We start from the raw sequence: 21,902 nt of genomic DNA, 5'->3' as shown, positions 1-21,902 counted from the left end.
CTGATTCAAAGATATTATAGTGACATTCTTATGATATTCTAATTGAAATTCTAATGTACTTCTTCTGTAATACCACAGTGTAGAGAAAACAGTCAGGGTCCTGGCAGTGTCACCATCAATTGGTTTCATTTACCTAGCTAATGGGCAATTCCAGACTTCTGCTTATTAATTTGGCTTAATGACCCTAATGGGGAGCACATTCTGACCAATAGGATCTTTCTCCTTTTCTCCCCCACAGAGCCCATCAAAAACACCGGTCTCCCAGGATATCTCCAGTTGGTATGCTCCAACCATCTGCAATCTACTATGCCTGTTCAAAACTGGCTTCTCCTGTGGGAACAACCTCATTATGGAAGGATAATTTTCAACCTGAGAGTGTCTGTCATAGCCAGGAGTAGATCACCTAGTATGTGTATTGTTTTATACTTTACATGCCTCTCTTATGCATTACCCCATTTAAACCTCACAACAACTTTATGAGAAGAGCAGTATTATCCCCATTTTACAGATGAGGAAAATGAAGCTCAGAAATGTTAACTAATTTGTCCAAGTTGATTAATAAACGAGCACCAGGACCAGGATTAGACCTTTAAACTCTAGGATCTATATGTTTTCCTATCAGTTGCCCAAGGGATAGTCTTTGCTACGAGGCTGAAGAACAGAGATACTATTATTAAGTCAAAAGTTAAACTTTAGACTGCACTAGCCACCCCACAGATGGTTAGGGGAAGAAGGGAAATAGATGATTTCTAAAACGCAGCATGAGAAAGCAGCTAGAATGTCAATGGCAATTGAAGCAGCCTCTATGATCTGCCCACAATGGCTACCATATGGTAGGGCAGAAGGAACATGCATTCCACATTAAATGGCTATAATAGCTGACCCTTAAGTTAACATTCAGTTGGTAGGCTCTCTACATATCACATATATTAACTCATTTAATCCCCTCAACAACTCTATGGAGCAAGATTCTGGTATTCCTATTTCACAGATGGAGAAACTGAGGCATACACAGTTTTTAGGTGTTTTGATTATAAGATCCTTAAGGAAGAATAGGGATTCTGGCTCCAGAATCCTTGATCTTAGCCACTACACTATATTATATTGTGGTCACTGTAGTGGATAGGATATCTGTTATTTTCACACCTCTATTTCCATCTACTTTCTCGTAGTAGCACTATTTTAGAGAAACTTATCTCTCCCATTTTGTATTTAGTCTTGATGAGATTACCTATCATGTTGTCCTTTAAAACTTGGTCAATTTGCTCTTATCTCTCAAGAATTTGTATCTTGAGTGGACAAAAACAAAGACAGGGAAATAGTTGGATAATCTATCCCACAGCAACACCCTGAAGGGATTACATTTGCTCCTGCAACCTGGATCTTCAGAGTATGCTAGTCCCCAACTTTCTGAGCCTGGTTCTTCAGCTTTTCCCTTAATTCTAAGAGTTGCCCACATCCAGTTGGTTCTTTTTTGCTTAGTACAATACCATTTGCATTGCTCACAACCAAACTCTGACATACCACTATCACTTGCCCCTTGTCTGCCCTCAGCCAGCTGTGTGACCCTAGGACACTATTCTCAGGACCTCAACTGCCTGAGCTATACTATTGAATTAGAAGGACCTTTTGGCGGGTGCCTAGGTGTCTCAGTCAGTTGAGCATCTGCCTTCCGCTCAGGTCATGAACCCCAGGATCCTGGGATCAAGCCCCACATAAGCCTCCCTGCTCAGCCAGGAAACTGCTTCTACTTCTCCCTCTGCCTGTAGCTTCCCCTGCTTGTGCTCTCTTAAGTGCACTTGCTCTCTCTCTCTCTCAAATAAATAAACAAAATCTTTTTTTTTAAAGGACCTCTTTTTTTTTTAATAGCTCTAACATTTTTTAATTTGATTCTATGATTCCCTGGTCATACATGTCTCCTTGTTCTTGCTATATCTACAACTCTTATACCACTCTATAGACAAGGATCTCCTTGCTTCTCTTTCAGGCCACAAAATGCCACCTATGCAGATCTGGTTTATCTGTTATTCGTTTTCTCTAGCCCCCAAGCCAACTCTCCATAGCAGCTACTTCAGACTTTCTCCTTTCTCTCAATATCCCCTATTAGATTCCAAATGGATGGCCTTGTCTTCCGTGTTAGCAAGAATATTACAGTAATTCATCATCTGGCCCAGAGTCCCTAGGTTATTTTCATCTTTTCCTCCACACATCTTCACCTCATTCTCTCTCCACTCTTCTTTCCTTTTCTTCTCTAAACCAGACTTCTTCCCAAGTATGCAGAGTGCAGTTCAACAATGGGTATCTTTCATGTACCATGTTCTAGGCACTGTGCTAAGCACAGAAAACACAAAGATAAATAGCCTTGCCCCCAGGAAGTAGTCTACTTATGGAGGCGTATATAAATAGATAATAGCAATCAAGGTTGCAAGAGTTTTAACAGAGCTATTTACAAAGTGTTATGGGAACACTGAAGAGGTCAGGACAGATTTCCTACAGCTGAAGAATGAACAGGAGCTGGCGAAGTGAAGGCTGTAACAGGTAAATTAGAAAGAACAGGCAGGGGATGCCTGCGTGGCTCAGTGGTTGAGCATCTGCCTTTGGCTCAGGGTGTGATCTCAGGGTCCTAGAATTGAGTTCCACATCAGGTTCCCTGCAGGGAGCCTGCTTCTCCCTCCGCCTATGTCTGCCTCTCTCTGTGTGTCTCTCATGGATAAATAAAAAAAGAAAAAGGAGGAGGAGGATGAAGAGGAGGAGAAGAAAGAGAAGAAAGAAAGAAAAAAAGAACAAGCAGCAAAAACAGAGAATCATCCAAAATCACAGAACCCCAGGTAAGTCCATGCCCACCAAACACACACCCCTTATTGATAATTATGCCTGCCATGCCTGATTGTATCAAGTAACAAAAGTCTGACCAGGACACCCAACTCATTCCTATGCTCTGAATTCACATGCCCCATATGGCTCTCAACACTCCTTGTTCTGACCCCATCTCCTAAAACCCTTCACTATAACTTCATTGATGCTTTACTTGGTTCAGTCATCATCTAAATCCCTTCTTGGAACATTTCCTTCACCGCTTACTTTACCAAAACTGGCTCTCCCCTGAAGACCTGCTTCCTCTGCAGCCCTCACAAAGGTGGCTGCTTTCTAACTTCCCTATCCTCCACACCAGGCATGGAGATAGGGTAGAGTGCTCTCTTTGCTCCTATTGCTGCTTCAAGACCATTCTCCTGCCTCAGGAGAATGCAGTTCTCCTAAAACAAAAACAAAAACAAAAAATCAGCTTTTAATCTATCACGTGTCAACAGACAATCACCCACCATCCCCTCCTTACTGCAATCAGCTACAAATTCTAGGTCATTCTTTCTCAGTGTTTTAAGATTTTAGTTCCCAGTTCACTATCACTCCCTGCAACACTTTATTTTAATTCACTGCAATTCATTTTATTTTAATTATCTACATGGATGATGTTCTAACACCAGTGCTTTGCTATCCTATCTCCTCAGGATTTTCCTTGTTCTACATCTTAGTCATCCACTCCCATTGCCCGGGCCTTGTCAGTATCAATAACAGAAACCTCTCCATTATCTCAGTCTCAACAGTCTCCCACCCTAACCATCACCTCCCACCTCCCTGGATCACCAGGTAACACAACTCCAACATGATTTCAGTTTCACTGGACCATGTGTTGATCTTATTCTCTGTACCCTCATGTTCTCCTCTCCCTCTTACGCAGTGCCATGGTCTGAATGTTTGTGTACCATCCCCTCACCAAAATTCATATGTTGAAATCCAATGTCTGATGTAATAGATATTAGGAGGTGGGACCTTTGGGAAGTGCTGAAGTCATAACAATGGAGCTCTCATGTAAAAGATCCCACAAAGCCCCTTCTACCACATGAGAACACAAGAAGTCTGCAATCCATGATTCCTCACTAAGCTAGCACTCTGATCTCAGTCTTCAAGCCTCTAGAACTATGAGAAATAAACTTCTGTTGTTTGTAAGCCACCCATTCTCTGGCATTTTGTTATAGCTGCCCAAATAAACCAAAAATGGATTCAAACACCCTGCTTAACTTCCTTATTGGATCATTACGTCACTTCCCCGCATATACCTTCTCCTTTATGGAATTTGACTGGAAAACCTCCTATTCTTGTTAAATCCAAATTTCCACCCACTGTATGCCTACATCCAAGTAAACTAAGCCTTCATGGAAAAAAATCACATGGTCATGCTGACTAGTCTATAAATTTGTGACTATAAACAGGTATATCTTTAGTACCACCCAATAATCCTATGAAACTTACTGGGTACATTCAATCTCTCAATCTCCTGAATGAATATTTTGTACCTTTTCCTCTCTTCTCAAACCTCCAGCATTTCTTCCCATCCTCACTCCCAGCTGATAATTTTATTTCTATTTCACTATTAGAGCCAGCTAAAAAGAACTTCCATGCCCTCTCACTACCATATCTACCCATCTATCTATACCTGCATCACACATTACAACTTCTTTTTTGTTCCTAGATGAATTGTTCCTGCTTCTATCAATTCCTACACATATTCCCCGGGTTCTATCTACCCTTGACGACTCAAGGATATTGTCTCCCTTATGCTGCATCACCAATTTCCCCTTCTCTACTGAATCATTCTAAAAGGACACCTACTATAATTTATTTTAATCTTAACTCCATATCCCCTTTAACCCACCCTTCTGTTTCTCTGCTTCCTTTTCAGAAGATCTCCTCAGAGTTGTCTATATATATTACCTCCAATTCCTATCAATCTAGTATCCTTTTTGAGACATAATAACACGTGATAAAATTCACCATTTTAAAGCATACAATTCAGGGGTTGAAGGTTGTACAATCATCAAATTATCTAACTCCAAAACAGTTTCATAATAAAAAAAAAAACCCTACCTATTAGTAAAAACTAATCTACCTTTTGTCTCTATGGATTCTAGACATTTCATTGAAATGGAATCCTATCCTATAATATGTGGCCTTTTGTATCTGGCTTCTTTCACTTAGTATGTTTTTGAGGTTCATCATGTTATAGCATATATCAGTGGTTCATTTCTCAATCTATTTTTTGAAATTACTGCAATCAAGTTTTCCCCTCCCCTGAAACTATGGTTAGTATTCTTCTTGTTACAAAATCTAGTGACCAGGTCTCAGTCATCACCTTAGTCTGTCAGCACTATTTGACATGGGTGATCCCCATCCTTGAGAAACTTCCTTCACTTAGTTTCCAGGACCCCACATACCCTAGCTTTCCCTCTATGTCACTGGTCATTCCTCCTGGGTGTCCTTCTCAGGTTCCCTCTTAACTTTCTGCTTCTAAATGTTCAGGTTCCCATAAGCTCAGTCCTTGGATCTCTTCTCTTTTTCTCTACTTTCATTCCACGAGGGATCACAATCCAGTCTTGTGGCTTTAAATTACATCTACAGGCTGACAATCTCCAAACTTCTATTTCTCATTAGAACTTCTCCCCCAACACCAGACTTGGAACTTTCTCAAGATGTCCACTTGAATGTCTAAAGTCATCAGACTCTACATATCTAAAACCCAACTCCTGAATTCACCAATCCCTGCTCTTCCTCAGTCTTTCCCATCTCAGTTAATCTAACTTCACCGCTTCTAGTGCTCAAGCCAAAACTCTTGGCTTCATCCTAGAATCTTCTTTCTTTCGTATGTCCACATAAGAAAGTTATCTTGTTTTTACCTCTAAAACATATCCACAACTAGAAATTTCTCATTACCTTCACCTCACTCATCCTAGACCAAAACATTATCTTTGTTTATTGCAATAATCCTTAACTGGTTTCTCAGTTTCAAACCCTTGCTCCTACCCCTCAACACCAGTTTCAACACAGCAGTCCAAACAATCCTTTTTAAAAATAAGTCAGACCATATCATATCATACCTCTGCTCAAAATCCTTCAAATGACCTTACATCTCACAGTCAAACCAAAGTTCTTTATAATGGCTGACTAGATTCTACATAAAATGACCTTCACAACCTCTCTGATGTCAGCTATTCCTCTTAGCCACCTCCTTTCCTCCATTCTAACCAAAGAGGCTATTATTGGAATACTTCAAGCATGCTCCTGCCTCAGGACCTTTGTACTTGATGTTCCCCTTGCCTGGATTTCTTTTACCTCAGACTACCTGCATGGCATACTCACCTTTTCAATTCTTCACTCAAACAACTCATTCCCAGGTAGTTTTCTTTATTCTATCTATTCCCCAGCTCTCCTTGTACCCTTTCCTCACCTATTTTTCTCCACACCATATTCAACATCTTATATACTATATATTTACTTGTCTTTATGTATGTCCTTTCTAGAATATTAGCTCTATACAGGCAGTGATTTTTGTCTGGCTTGTTTCTAATTTATCTGAGTGCCTAGGTTGGATCCTGACACATAGTAGATACTTCATTAATATTTGTTGAATGAACAAATTAATGAGGTGCTCAACACCCAGCTGAAACTGTAAGCCCTAAGTTTATAGCCTCATGTTTTTCATCAATTTATGAAGGCAGAGAAGGTGAGATTGTAGAACTTATTGAAGGAGAAGGAGAAAATATGAGGGTTGTGGCTATTAGTGATAAAGTGGTCCATGGGATCACCATGGAAACCAGTTTTGGTAAGGGGAAAAAAATGATACTACAAAAAGAACAAATAGACCTGGTAAAAATAAAGTATTTTAGAGTATAGAGAGTCCTATGAGGTTGAAAATTGGATTAAAGACTTAGAAAGATAAGGTGCTGTGATCACAGAGTAGATTTAGAGTTCAAATATCAGAGCTATATCTATTATTGATTTTTACAAGGTCCAATGTGTCCATATGTGAGTGACTGAGATGAAACAGAAAACTTCACTAGAAATAACAGAGTGAGACTGTGTTGTGGGAAGGGGTCATTTCTATAGACACTGAAGTACCTCAGGTTCCTGGAAGAAGCTGGAATAAAGTAAAAAATTATCATACCAGCTATATATGACTTCACTATTAATTTAACATCTATGTCTCAGTTTCCCTGTCTAAAAAACAGGGTAATAATGGTACCCAACCCAGACAGTTATCATGAGGTTTAAAGAGTTAATGTTTGTAAAACCCTTAGAACACTGCCTGGTAAAAAGGTACTGCTTTAATTCTAATAATGCACAAGATTACAAAGACTTTTCATGAATTCAAGAGCATGAGATGAGCCAGTCTAGCAGTTTAGCACATGACAAAGATATTATGAGAAAGCAGGGACTTCAAAGGAGCAGGCAAGCAATGCCAAAAAGACTGGGAAACTAACATAAACAGCTAGACATTCCTGGAGGAGTTTATACGAATGAGTTAGATGAGCAGTGGGGACTGTGGTGAACTAAGAGGGGTCACTTCACCACACCTTGAACCAGCCATTGCCCTGCAACAATGTAAGCCCTGTGTTATTGAAACTCCTAGTTTTTACAAGAAAAGCAATAAATGTCCATTTTTATTTTAAATCTTCCAGTTATGCAGATAAAGACACACACCAAAAACAAAAAAAAGAAAAGAAAGAAAGAAAGATCAATAGGCTGGTATCTCTGGTAACATACATGCAAAAACCCTCAACAAAATGCCAGCAAACAGAATCCAATAACACATTTAAAAAAATCATTCACCACCATCAAGTGGGATTCATTCCCAGGATGCAAGGGTGGTTCAATATTCACAAATCAATCAATGTGATACATCACATCTGTAAGAGAAAGGATAAAAGCCATATAATCATTTCAAGAAAAAAATCTGATAAAGTACAACATGCATTCATGATAAAAACCCTCAACAAAGTAGGTTTCACAAACTAGAATAAACAACCCTAAAATTCGTATGGAACCACAAAGGACTGCAAATAGCCAAAGCAATCCTGAGAAAAAAAAAGCAAAACTGGAGGCATCATAATTCTGGGCTTCAAGTTATATCACAAAGCTACAGTAATCAAAACAATATGGTACTAGCACAAAATAGATACACAGATCAATGGAAAAGAATAGAAAATGCAGAAATGAACTCACAGTTATGTGGTCAATTAATCTTCAAGAAAGCAGGAAAGACTATCCATAGGGAAAAGGACTGTATCTTCAACAAATGGCATTGAGAAAACTGGACAGCCACAGGCAACAAAATGAAACTGGACCCCTTTCTAACACCAGACACAAAAATAAATTCAAAATAGATTAAAGACCTAAATGTGAGAACTAACAGCATAAAAATCCTAAGAGAGAGCACAGGCAGTAAACTTCCTTGACGTCAGCCATTCTCCTAGGTAGGTCTTCTGTGGCAAGGAAAACAAAAGCAAAGATAAACTATTAGGACTACATCAAAATAAAAAGCTTATGCACAGTAAACAAAACAATCAACAAAACTAAAAGGTAACTAATGTACAAAATGGGAGAAGTTGTTTATAATACAAATAACTTATCCAATAAAGGGTTAGTATCCAAATTATATAAAGAGCTTATAGAACTCAACACCTCAAAAATGAGTAATCCAATTTTAAAAAGACATGAACAGACATTTTTCTAGAGGACGTACAGACAGCCAACAGACACACGAAAAGATGTTCAACATCACTGATCATCTCAGATTCTATATAAAATGCAAATCAAAACTACAAAGAGGTAACACCTCATATCTGTCAGAATGGCTAAAATCAACAACACAAGAAACAATAGGTGTTGGTGAAAATGTGGAAAAAGGGAAACCCTCCCGCACTGTTGGTAAGAATGCAAACTGGTACAGCCACTCTGGAAAATAGTATGGAGATTCCTCAAAAAGTTAAAAATAGAAATACCCTATGACCCAGCAATTGCAATACGAGGCATTTATCCAAAGAATACAAAAATACTAGTTCAAAGGGATACATACATCCAGACGTTTATTACAATATTATCTACAATAGCCAAATTATGGAACAGCCCAAGTATGCATCAATTGTTGGATGAATAAAGAAGATATAGGAGATATATATCTATATATACACATATATATATGAAATTATATGTAATGTAACATTACTCAGCCACAAAAAGGAATGAAATTTTGCCATTTACAATGACATGGATGGAGTTAGTGAGTATTATGCTAAGCGAAATAGGTCAGTTAGATAAAGACAAATACCATATGATTTTACTCATATGTGGAATTTAAGAAACAAAGCAAACAAGCAAAGGGGGGAAAAAAGAAAGAGAAACAAACCAAGAAACAGACTCTTAACTATAGAGAACAAACTGATGGTTACCAGAGGAGAGGGATGGGTTACCAGAGAAGATGGGAGAGTGTTGGGGATTAAGGAGTACAGTTTTCATGATGACCACTGGATGATGTATGGCATTGTTGAATCACTCTATTGTACATCTGAAACTAATGTAACACTATATATTAACTATATTGGAGTTAACATTTTTTAAAAATTAGAAAAATTAAAATAAATAAATCTCCTGGTTATGAAAAGTTGGCTAAAATTTATAAAGTATTATAACATCCAAAATGTTAGCAAACCATCTTTGGTTAACTGTGTCTTTGGATGCAGCAGGTACCAGTCTGAACCCCCTGTTTTCCAGAAATGTAAAAATGATGGATCAGAAGATGAATGCCATCCCATCCTCCCTGCCCCATGACCTCCATGATATAGGAAAAGAAAGAGTGTCTTTGTAGGTGGGAGGTGGTTTCTGTCAAGGTCACAGAAGAGGAGGAAACTTTCAGTGAAGAGGCTGAAGAGATAGAAAGCCAAAGACAAGAGCACATGAAAGGGAAGGTAATCAAGGGCTTACATTTTAGGCAGTGACTAAGCATGAGAAAGCTGAGAAGGACAGAGATTAAGTGCTTTAAATTCCAAATGGACCCCTGGCATCAAGTCCAGGCAGATAATAGGAGACCCAACCTCCAGACGTACTAATTTCCAGGGAAGCCAGTTCCCACATTACAGCTTCCCTACCACCATCTTTAATTCCCCTCAAAGGAATTCTTTCCATTTTCCAAATAGGCATCATTTTCTCTATTCCAAAAATCATTTTCTGTATGATATATTAATAGGACTTAAGTAATCATTTGCAGCTCTTTTGGCCATTTCTTGTCTCCCTCTCCACAGGCCCTTCTTTCCCTTCTCACCACTTGGGCCTTCTCTAATTTTGGCCCTCATCTCATTTTTTTCTTTTTCTCTTGGAAAATCAGTCATTATCAGGCAGCAACTGTTGCTTCTTGCCTATAACTCCCAAAACTGCACCATGATGAACTCCAATTCTGTATTTCCAATTGGCCCCTTCTAGATGAGAAGTTTTTTTTTTACCAGTCCATTAACTTTTTTAAAAAAAGTACAGTGACTTATTCATTAATGTTTGTGCTCCAGCACCTAATCTACTGCCTATTATGTGGTAGATATTTAATAAATTTTGTTTAATAAATGAAGTGTCTCAAAGGTATCTCCATTTCATATTCAGTAGGTCCAACAGTTAATGATTTTTCTAAATACGTTTGTAAACATACATAAGTATGTTCATGTCAGGTATGTTCATTCATGTGTGTTGTGTGAACCAAAATGTAAACAATTATTAACGTGTTAAATTCATATTAATTTCTAATTTTTTATTTATAACTTTCTGCATCACTTGAGTATTTATAATCAGTATATTATACTGCTTTTAAAATCTAGTCAGGAGCTATTTTCATTTTTTAAAGTAAATAAATACTATATTTATTATCTTCAAACTAAAATGACCTTCACTTTCCCCATATCTGGTCTTTAAACACTGACATTCTCTTCAAAGCTTTCTTCTCCCAGAATAACCATATTCTATCGATGATGTGGCCCACAGGTTCCACCTTTACAATTTCCCTTGACACACTCCTTAACCCCATTTGATCTATCACCATTTTTTACCTAGAGTACCAAACCCTCAGACCATCAGCCAGTTTAGACTATGTTCTGCAGGGTCACAAATGATACAAATTTTATGCCTAGTGGCATAAAATGGCAAAGGTTTATTTTTCTCTCATGTTCCATAACCAGTACGAGTTGGTTGAAGGTTCTGCTCCATGTGTCCTCACTTTAGGACTCAATTTGATGGAGCAGCCAATATGTGGCATGCTACAGTCACAGAGGCAGAGGGAAAGAGAGCTCAGAAGGATCTTGAGCTGGCATGCAATTGCTTTTATCTAGAGGTGACATACATCTGCTCATAACACATTGGCCAGAATTATTCACATGCCTCCTCAACTATAAGGGAGCCAGGAAGTGGAATCCTGCCATGTGCCTGATGGGGGAAAATTAGAAATATTTAGCAAAGAAGACAAATACCTACCACACTTGAAAAAACCCACCAAACTGACTCTACTGACTCAAAATTATCCTATATTACTTGGCCACCTGAGTCACCAGATTTAGAGTCCCAAAGATGGAGCTCCAGTCTTAATCTCTCATTTATTACTTGAGTGACCATAGTCATTTAATTTCCTCAGGTTTAATTTTTAACAACTCTTCTCCCTACCTACATTCCTAAGAATATATAAAATATTAGATGGGAACTCGTACAAACATTTATAGCAATAAGTTGAATTAATCTAATGCGACATTAATTCAATAGCTGGCTTATGAAGCTGGCTGTGCATATTATTTCACTTACAGTGATGCCTGAAGTGTGCTTGTGTGGGAGGCAGGGACAGGGAATGTCTCCAATGAGGCCGCCCTGGTGCTGTTAAGCACTTCCCTGAGCTCTGATATACAGGATTGCTCTTGGTGCTCTGCCTCATGCCTTTCTTGGAATGCTACCCTTATCAATCAGCTTAGTGACTCCTGTCTTTTTACCGTGAAACCTTCAGACCACAGAGCCTAGACACCTGCTGGGCTTGAAGAATGAAAGGGAGTTATTCCCTTTGACTACAATAAACATCTTTTCCCCTTGTACAGTCTTCTTGCTCTCTTCTTTCTTATGACATTTACTGTGCTACCTAGAGAATTCTCTCTTCCCAAAGGCATCTGACCTCCCTCCTCATGTTATGGAATATCCCTGTATTATCTCCCACCACAATCCATAGCAATGCTGCCTGATGCTGACAATCCCCAGGTTATACCTATGGCATGCTGTTTATCCCTGCCCCTGAGACCCAAGCCTAGGCTCAGAAAAGAAACAATTTCCTTCAGCCCCTGAGTACAAAAGCATAATTATTCAGGAACCAGCCTGTTCACCCCACAGGAGAAGGCACTTAAACATCATGTGTCATCTTGAAACTTCACCCAATAGCTACAAGGGTGAGTCACCTTCAAAACACAATAGAAAGTTGAGTTACTTGCTCCATAGGGTGCCAAGGCCTTTATGCTACCACCAGTAATTCTCAAAAGCCATGACTGGGAGCAGTTTGTCCTCCATTTTCAAAGGCTCAGGTACCCAGCTGTTGGGTCCAGGCTTGAACATGAGGATGCAGATTTCTGCCTTTGAAAGCAGTCAATTGTGCATGAAAAAAGCAAAAAGAAACATGCATCTTTGTTAAAACTTGTTCTAAGGGAACACAACATCCACAACTGGGTCACCACAGAGATTGATAGATGATGCCTGGGGCTCGAGCCCCTAATGCAATCTGCCCAGCTGGAAGAGCCACAATGAATTGTTAAGACCCCTTAATCTGATGATTCACCAGCAACAAGATGGATGCCCAGAATACAGTGATTGCTGGAGGGTTTGCAGACACCTAAGCTGAACAGATGGAGCATGGTGGAGGTATGGTATGGTCTCAAAGACATACAAGCATTATGGCTCCCCACAAAAGAAACATTTTATGTCAACCACAGCAGCATCACATTCTCATCAAGATAATAATGTCTCTTTGAAACCTTCCCATTCAAGAGAAGCAAAGACACATACTACAAGTGATTGCCCATTATTTTAAGGGGGAAATGCATCTCAAATTATAGACCTTTTATTTCTCCTTTCTACCTAATTTCCACTCACCATCTACATGGATCTCTTGTGTAAAAAAAAAAAAAGCAGTGCTAAAATCATCCGTGCCTGCTTAGTAGTTTGACTGGCTCATCAGAGGACTGGTCACACAGACATACTCTTTCCAACAGCTGCCAACTTGTCTCATGTCTCAAGGGGAAAATTAAAAAAATGTTACTACCTTGATATCAATTCACAGTAAACATGTTCCCTCCATGTTTTTTTTTTATGTTTAGCAGCATATTGGTAGTTTAATTTTTATGGAGTTATAATTGGCATAAGGTAATTTATTTTCAAAGTCTTCCAATTTAGGGAAACTAAACAGACTCATTTTTTTTCCTATAGTATTTTTTTGGTGATCTTCCTTGAGTTTCCTTTTATCTTTTAATTCTTTACCAAAACAAACAACAACAGAACACAACCCCCTTTTGTGGATAAGTAACTGTTAAAGAGTATAAGAATTCGAACTGATATGAGAGAAATCACCCTGCAAAAATGTTTTCTAAGTTATGGTTGGTGGCTTTTGGATGCTGTGACTCACTAAAGAGGAAAAATCAGAGAATGGCAATAGGGGGAAAATTGAAAAATAATAAATCTCCACTTTCAGTTTTTATTTTCCAGTTAACTAATTCTAATTAACTATTTTTTATTCATATAATAAAATAAAAATATGAATAAAGGGGTTTTATTCTATGAATCCATCTTTAAGGTTCTAGTCCCCAGTTCTTTCCATCTCAATTTGTAAGACAAACTATATTTGGCAGTGAGAATCTTTTATTTTATACATTGTAGAGAAAAATTTCTAGGTAGTAATTTTTTATCCTGTACACCTTAAAAATACATGTAGCAGGCATAATCTCAGGAAAAGCCTCAAAGTTGAGCCACAGTTCTGTCTAAAAGGCAAAGACTTATTTTAGAAATGGCCCATATGGCTCCACTTTTGAGCTTTTAGTACTGACAGGCCGCTACAGGGAGCCAGATGGGTAACATAGGTAAGATTCCAACATCATAAATCTTCTTAATTAAATTAAATTTTCAAAAAAGGGGGGAAATTTAAATATAATAGAATACAATTATCTCAGGAATAACACACATGCATTGCATCTTTCTGTTTATTTTATCTGGAACTTGTATTGGTATATAGTTATTAACTGGGATTGGGGGGGAGCATGATGGTGGAGGAGCAGGGTCCTCACCTTCCCTGGCCCCACCAACTTACCTAGATAACTTTCAAATCATCCTGAAAACCTATGAATTCGAACTGAGATTTAAAGAGGGAACAGCTGGAATGTTACAGAGAGAAGGGTTTTCACTTCTAACAAGGTAGGAAGGCAGAAAAAATTTTAAAAGAATCCTGTGGGGGAGGGGCCCCGGGAGGAGCCGGGCTAAGGGGAGCAAGAGCCTCCAGGATGGGAAAGCCCAGCCCTGGAGAAGGGGGAGGTTTATTTTTTTTTTAAGATTTTTTATTTATTTATTCATGAGAGAGAGAGAAAGAGAGAGAGAGAGAGAGAGGCAGAGGGAGAAGCAGGCTCCATGCAGGGAGCCCAATGCAGGACTCGATCCTCAGACCCCGGGATCATGCCCTGGGCTAAAGGCAGGTGCTAAACCACTGAGCCACCCAGGGATCCCCAGAAGCGGGAACTTGAAAAATCCACACCGGGTTCTTCCCCGAAGGAAAGGTGCTGGCAGGGAACTCAGGCAACACCGTAGGAGGGGCAGTGGGCCCCCAGGTTCCCGGGTCACTACAGAGGAGGTGTGCCCGGGGGAGAGCGCCCCACACACCGCAGCCGAGGAGTGAAGGGCTGGAGTGCACCCCGCGGGGTCTCGAGGAGAAGCCAGTTGGTCAGGGGGCAGCTCCAGGAGAGGGGGCTGTGCCCTGCTGCCTTCGGGGGGCCGGGAACACAATTCCAGCAGCGCAAGTCCCAGAGCCCAGGGCACCGGGGGACACAGCCCAGGATCCAGCGCTCCCCCTAGGACAGGCAGAGGCAGGGGAGGGCACAGGAGAGCGAGGATGGTCCTGCCACCAGTGGCCCCCGAGCTGTGCAGATCAGCGGCCCCCACCCCCGGAGCATCCAGGCCCCTGCGGACTGGGAGCTATGGTAGTTACTGGGGGAGCTGACTCCAGGGCTGGACAGCTGGCCGCTGCCAGTGGTGGTGTTCCTCCTTGTGTCACCGTGCACCTGGGAAAGGTGGGGCCACCAAGGAACAGGAGCCTCACAGGGTAAACAGCTCCCACTGAGCCCGCACCTGGCAGGGGGAAGTGCATCTCCCCCAGGTACACACACCTGAGAATCAGCACAGCAGCCCCTCCCCCCCAGAAGACCAGCTGGAAGGACAGGGGAAGAGCAAGTTCATGACCCAGCAGCACTGGAAAGCTCCAGGGAAAGTTGAGGGATTTACAGTATATAGAACCAGAGGGTAGCCCTCCTATTTTTTTTCTTCCTTTTCCCAGTACAACTCATTTTTGTATCAGACTGTAAATTTCCCAATTTTTTTTCTTTTCCCACCTTAACTACAATATTTTACCACCTCTTCATTTTCAAGAGTCTTCCTTTTGACTTTCATATTTCTATGATTACAGCTCCTAGATATATTTTCCACTTCTAGATTCCCTTCAACCTACTCAACTTAATTTTGGGAGATGTTCAAGATATGCTTTTTATGTTTTGTGTTTTTTGTTTTCTCTGCCTCATTTTGTTCTACAATGGCAGAAGTTAATACCTTCTAAAACATGACCAGCACGCACCCAGAACCAAGTGGTTCATTCCGTGAAGCTGGTTCATTCCATGAGATTCCTGATACCCATTCTGCCCCCCTCTTTTATCTCATTTATGTTTTGGTGGTCAATGTTGGGGCCCTCTACAAGTATTTCTGGTTTATATAAATTTGGAATGAGCTTCTTTAACATACAGAACTTAATATACTCAGAAACAAGAGGATCACCCTCTAGAGCCCCTCAGGTAGGCTACATTCTCCCTCCACTACAACTTCGTCACCACCACCACCTCCCAGGCCCCCCCTTTTTTTTTCTCCTTTTTTTCTCTTTTCTTTTTTTTTTTTTTTCTCTTCTCTAGCATTCCTGGCCTTTTATTTTTTACTACTTTGTTTTAAAATTTGTTTTTCACTTTAGTGGTACTTTTGTTTTATTTCATTCTGATCTTTGTTTTCAAATTCTGGTCTCTGACCTCAGCAGAATCATCTAGGGTGAAATTTACTCAGGTCGTGGTTGATATTCTTAACACAGCCTGCTCATACAGCTACTCTGCACTGAGCAAAATGACTAGAAAGAAGAACTCACCACAAAGCAAGAATCAGAAACAGTACTCTCTGTCACAGAGTTACAGAATTTGGATTACAATTCAGTGTCAGAAAACCAATTCAGAAGCACAATTATAAAGCTACTGGTGACTCTGGAAAAAAGCGTAAAGGAATCAAGAGACTTCATGACTGCAGAATTTAGATCTAATCAGGCCAAAATTAAGAATCAATTAAATGAGATGCAATCCAAACTGGAAGTCCTAACAAAAAGGGTTAATGAGGTAGAAGAAAGAGTGACTGACATAGAAGACAAGCTGATGGCAAGGAAGGGAGCTGAGGAAAAAAGAGAAAAACAATTAAAAGACCATGAGGAAAGGTTAAGGGAAATAAATGACAGCCTCAGAAGGAAAAATCTACATTTAATTGGGGTTCCAGAGGGTGCCAAGAGGGACAAAGGGCCAGAAAGCATATTTGAACAAATCATAGCTGAGAACATCCCTAATTTGGGGAGGGAAACAGGCATTCAGATCAAAGAGCTAGAGAGGTCCCCCCCTTAAAATCAGTAAAAACAGTTCAACACCTCAATATTTAATAGTGAAACTTGCAAATTCCAAAGATAGAGAGAGAATCCTTAAAGCAGCAAGAGACAAGAGATCCCTAACTTATATGGGGAGAAATATTAGATTAACAGCAGACCTTTCCACAGAGACCTGGCAGGCCAGAAAGGGCTGGCAGGATATATTCAGGGTCTAAATGAAAAGAACATGCAGCCAAGAATACTTTATCCAGCAAGGCTCTCATTCAGAATAGAAGGAGAGATAAAGAGCTTCCAAGATAGGCAGAAATTGAAAGAATATGTGACCACCAAACCAGCTCTGCAAGAAATATTAAGGGGGACCCTGTAGAAGAAAGAGGAAGCCCAAAGAAATAATCCACAAAAACAGGGACTGAATAGACACTAAATTCATATCTTTCAATAGTAACTCTGAACGTGAAGGTGCTAACTGATCCCATCAAAAGATGCAAGGTCTGGATAAAAAGCAAGACCTATTTACTTGCTGTCTACAAGAGACTCATTTTAGACCTAAGGATACCTACAGACTGAAAATGAAAGGATGGAGAACTATTTACCATTCAAGTGGTCCTCAAAAGAAAGCTGGGGTAGCAATCCTCATATAAGATAAATTGAAGTTTATCCCAAAGACTGTAGTAAGAGATGAAGAGGGACACTATATCATACTTAAAGTGTCTATCCAACAAGAGGACCTAACAGTCATGAATATTTATGCCCATAATGTGGGAGCTGCCAAGTATATCAATCAATTAATAAGCAAAGTAAAGACATACTTAGATAACAATACATTAATACTGAGAGACTTCAACACAGCACTTTCTGCAAATGAGAGATCTTCTAAGCACAGCATCTCCAAAGAAACAAGAGCTTTAAATGACACACTGGACCAGTTGGATTTCACAGATATTTACAGAACTTTGTATCCGAATGCAAATGAATACACACTATTCTCAAGTGCAAATGGAACTTTCTCCAGAATAGATCACATACTGGGTCACAAAGAAGGTCTCAACCTGATACCAAAAGATTGGGATTGTCCCTTACATATTTTCAGACCATAATGCTTTGAAACTTGAACTCAATTACAAGAAGAAATTTGGAAGAAACTCAAACATGTGGAGGTTAAAGAGCATCCTGATGAAAGATGAAAGGGTCAACCAGGAAATTGGAGAAGAATTAAAAAGATTCATGGACTAATGAAAATGAAGACACAACCATTCAGAATCTTCGGGATACAGCAAAAACAGAACTAAGAGGGAAATACATCGCAATACAAGCATCCCTCAAAAAACTGGAAAAAAATCAAATACACAAGCTAACCTCACACTTAAAGGAAACTGAAGAAAGAATAGCAAATAAAACATACACCAAGCAGAAGAAGGGAGTTAATAAAGATTCGAGCAGAAATCAATGAAACAGAGACCAGAAGAACTGTAGAACAGATATACAAAACCAGGAGTTGGTTCTTTGAAAGAATTAATAAGATAGATAAACCATTAGCTAGCCTTATTAAAAACAAAAGAGAAAATATTCTAATTAATAAAATCATGAATGAAAAAGGGGAGATCACAACCAATACCAAGGAAATACAAATGATTTTTAAAATATATTATGAGAAAAAAAATATATTATGAGAAGCTATATGCCAATAAATTAGGCAATCTAGAAGAAATGGACCCATTTCTGGAAAACCACAAACTACCAAAACTGGAACAAGATGAAATAGAAAACCTGAACAGGCTGATAACCAGGGAGGAAATTGAATCAGTCATCAAAAACCTCCCAAGACACAAAAGTCCAGGGCTAGATGGTTTCCCAGGGGAATTCTATCAAACGTTAAAAGAAGAAACAATACCTATTCTATAAAGCTGTTCCAAAAGATAGAAAGGGATGGAATACTTCCAAACTCGTTTTATGAGGCCAGCGTCACCTTAATTTGAAAATCAGACAAAGACCCCGCCAAAAAGGAGAATTATAGATCAATATCCCTGATGAACACAGATGCAAAAATTCTCACACGATTCTAGCCAATAGGATCCAATAGTACATTAAGAAGATTACTCACCATGACCAAGTGGGATTTATCCCCAGAATGCAAGGCTGGTTCAACATTCATAAAGCAATCAACATGATACATCATATCAACAAGAACCATATGATCCTCTCAATAGATGCAGAGAAAGCATTTGACAAAATACAGCATCCATTCCTGATCAAAACTCTTCAGAGTGTAGGGATAGAGGGAACATTCCTCAACATCTTAAAAGCCACCTATGAAAAGCCCACAGCAAATATCATTCTCAATGGGGAAACACTGGGAGTCTTTCCCCTAACATCAGGAACACGACAGGGATGTCCACTCTCACCACTGCTATTCGACGTAGTACTAGAAGTCCTAGCCTCAGCAATCAGCCAACAAAAAGAAATAAAAGGCATTCAAATTGGCAAAGAAGAAGTCAAGTTCTCCCTCTTTGCGAGTGATATGATACTGTACATAGAAAACAAAAAGACTCAACCCCCAGATTGCTAGAACTCATATAGCAATTCGGCACTGTGGCAGGATACAAAATCAATGCCCAGAAATCAGTGGCATTTCTATACACTAAAAGACTGAGAAAAGAGAAATTAAGGAATCCATCCCATTTACAATTGTACCCAAAAGCATAAGATACCTAGGAATAACCTAACCAAAGACGTAATGGATCCCTACCCTAAAAACTACAGAACACTTCTGAAAGAAAGTGAGGAAGACACAAAGAGATGGAAAAATATTCCATGCTCATGGATTGGCAGAATTAATATTGTGAAAATGTCAATGTTACCCAGGGCAATTTACACGTTTAATGCAATCCCTATCAAAATACCATGGACTTTTTTCAGAGAATTGGAACAAATCATCTTAAGATTTGTGTGGAATCAGAAAAGACCCCGAATAGCCAGGGAAATATTAAAAAAGAAAACTAGAGCCAGGGGCATCACAATGCTGGATTGCAAGTTGTACTACAAAGCTGTGATCATCAAGACAGAGTGGTACTGGCACAGAAACAGACACATAGATCAATGGAACAGAATGGAGAACCCAGAAGTGAGCCCTCAACTCTATGGCCAACTAATATTTGACAAAGCAGGAAAGACTATCCGCTGGAAAAAGGACAGTCTCTTCAATAAAAGGTGCTGGGAAAATTGGACAGCCACATGCAGAAGAATGAAACTAGACCATTCCCTTACACCATACACAAAGATGAACTCAAAACGGATGAAAGATCTAAGTGTGAGACAAGAATCCATCAAAATCCTAGAGGAGAACACAGGCAACACCGTTTTTGAACTTGGCCACAGCAACCACTTGCAAGATACATCCATGAAGGCAAGAGAAACAAAAGCAAAAATGAAATATTGGAACTTAATCAGGATAAAAAGCTTCTGCGCAGCAAAGGAAACAGTCAACAAAACTAAAAGTCAACCTACAGAATGGGAGAAGATATTTGCAAATGACATATCAGGGAGGGGCTAGTATCCAGGATCTATAAAGAACTTATTAAACTCAACAGCCAAGGGACAAACAATCCAATCATGAAATGAGCAAAAGACGTGAACAGAAATTTCACCAAAGAAGACATAGACATGGCCAACAAGTGCATGAGAAAATGCTCCGCATCACTTGCCATCAGGGAAATACAAATCAAAACCACAATGAGATACCACCTCACACCAATGAGAATGATGAAAAGTAACAATACAGGAAACAACAAATGTTGGAGAGGATGTGGAGAAAGCGGAACCCTCTTGCACTGTTGGTAGGAATGTGAACTGGTACGGCCACTCTGGAAAACTGTGTGGAGGTTCTTCAAAGAGTTAAAAATAGAACTGCCCTACCCCCCAGCAATTGCACTGCTGGGGATTTACCCCAAAGTCACAGATGTAGTGAAATGGCAGGACACCTGCACCTGGGCTCACTTCTGGGTTCTCCATTCTGTTCCATTGATCTATGTGTCTGTTTCTGTGCCAGTACCACTCTGTCTTGATGATCACAGCTTTGTAGTACAACTTTGTAGTTCATAGCTGCAATGTCCACAATAGCCAAACTGTGGAAGAAGCCTCAGTGTCCATCGACAGATAAATGGATAAAAATGTGGTATATGGATACAGTGGAATATTACTCAGCCATTAGAAACGACAAATACCCACCATTTGCTTCGACGTGGATGGAACTGGAGGGTATTTTGCTGAGTGAAATAAGTCAATTGGAGAAGGACAAACATTATACAGTCTCATTCATTTGGGGAATATAAAAAATAGTGAAAGGGATTAAAGGGGAAAGGAGAGAAAATAAGTGGGGAATATCAGTGAGGGAGATAGACCATGAGAGACTACTAACTCTGGAAAATTAACAAGACTCCTAACTCTGGGAAATGAACAAGGGCACTTGATGGAATGAGCACTGGTTGTTATGCTATATGTTGGCAAATCGAACTCCAATAAAAAATATAAATAAATAAATAACCAACCAGGATTGTGGGATACTTTAGATACACTTGATAATATTAGTGGAAATTTAACTATCTATTTTGGATTACAGAATAGATTTCCCTGTGTTGAGCAAACATAAATGGGATAAAATAAATATAATCAAAATATCCCATCTGAGGCAAACAGAAAGGATACACAATTAGGGTTAAGTTTTGTGCAAATCTCAGAAACCTCAAATAACTGTGCTCACACAAGTAGAAGTTTGGAGATTGGTGGTCCATGGCTGGAAAGGAAGCCTCAGGGTCACTGGGGACCCAATTTCCTTCAACTCTGTGCCATCATCCCTAGGGTATGGCTAATTGCTCTTAGCACATTCTCGAGGATGGCTTTATGGCTCAAGATGGCTGTAGGAACACTTCTATAGTCTGAGCCAGAAGAAAGAAGATGGTAGGCAGGGTTTAACTGGCTCACTCTCCAGCTGGATCAGACCTCTTTACAAGGATTCCTCAGAAATTCCAAACAATGGCTTCTGTTTATATTTCACTAGTCATCCCTAGTGGCAAGGAAAACTGGGAAATATAGAAGCTTTAGCTATCTTCCAAAAAACCTGAGATTCTAAGGACACCTG

The sequence above is a fragment of the Vulpes lagopus genome, chromosome 13 (genome assembly GCF_018345385.1).
Source record: "Vulpes lagopus strain Blue_001 chromosome 13, ASM1834538v1, whole genome shotgun sequence".
NCBI classification, from domain to species: Eukaryota; Metazoa; Chordata; class Mammalia; order Carnivora; family Canidae; genus Vulpes; species Vulpes lagopus.
Note: the sequence above shows the minus strand (reverse complement) of the source record.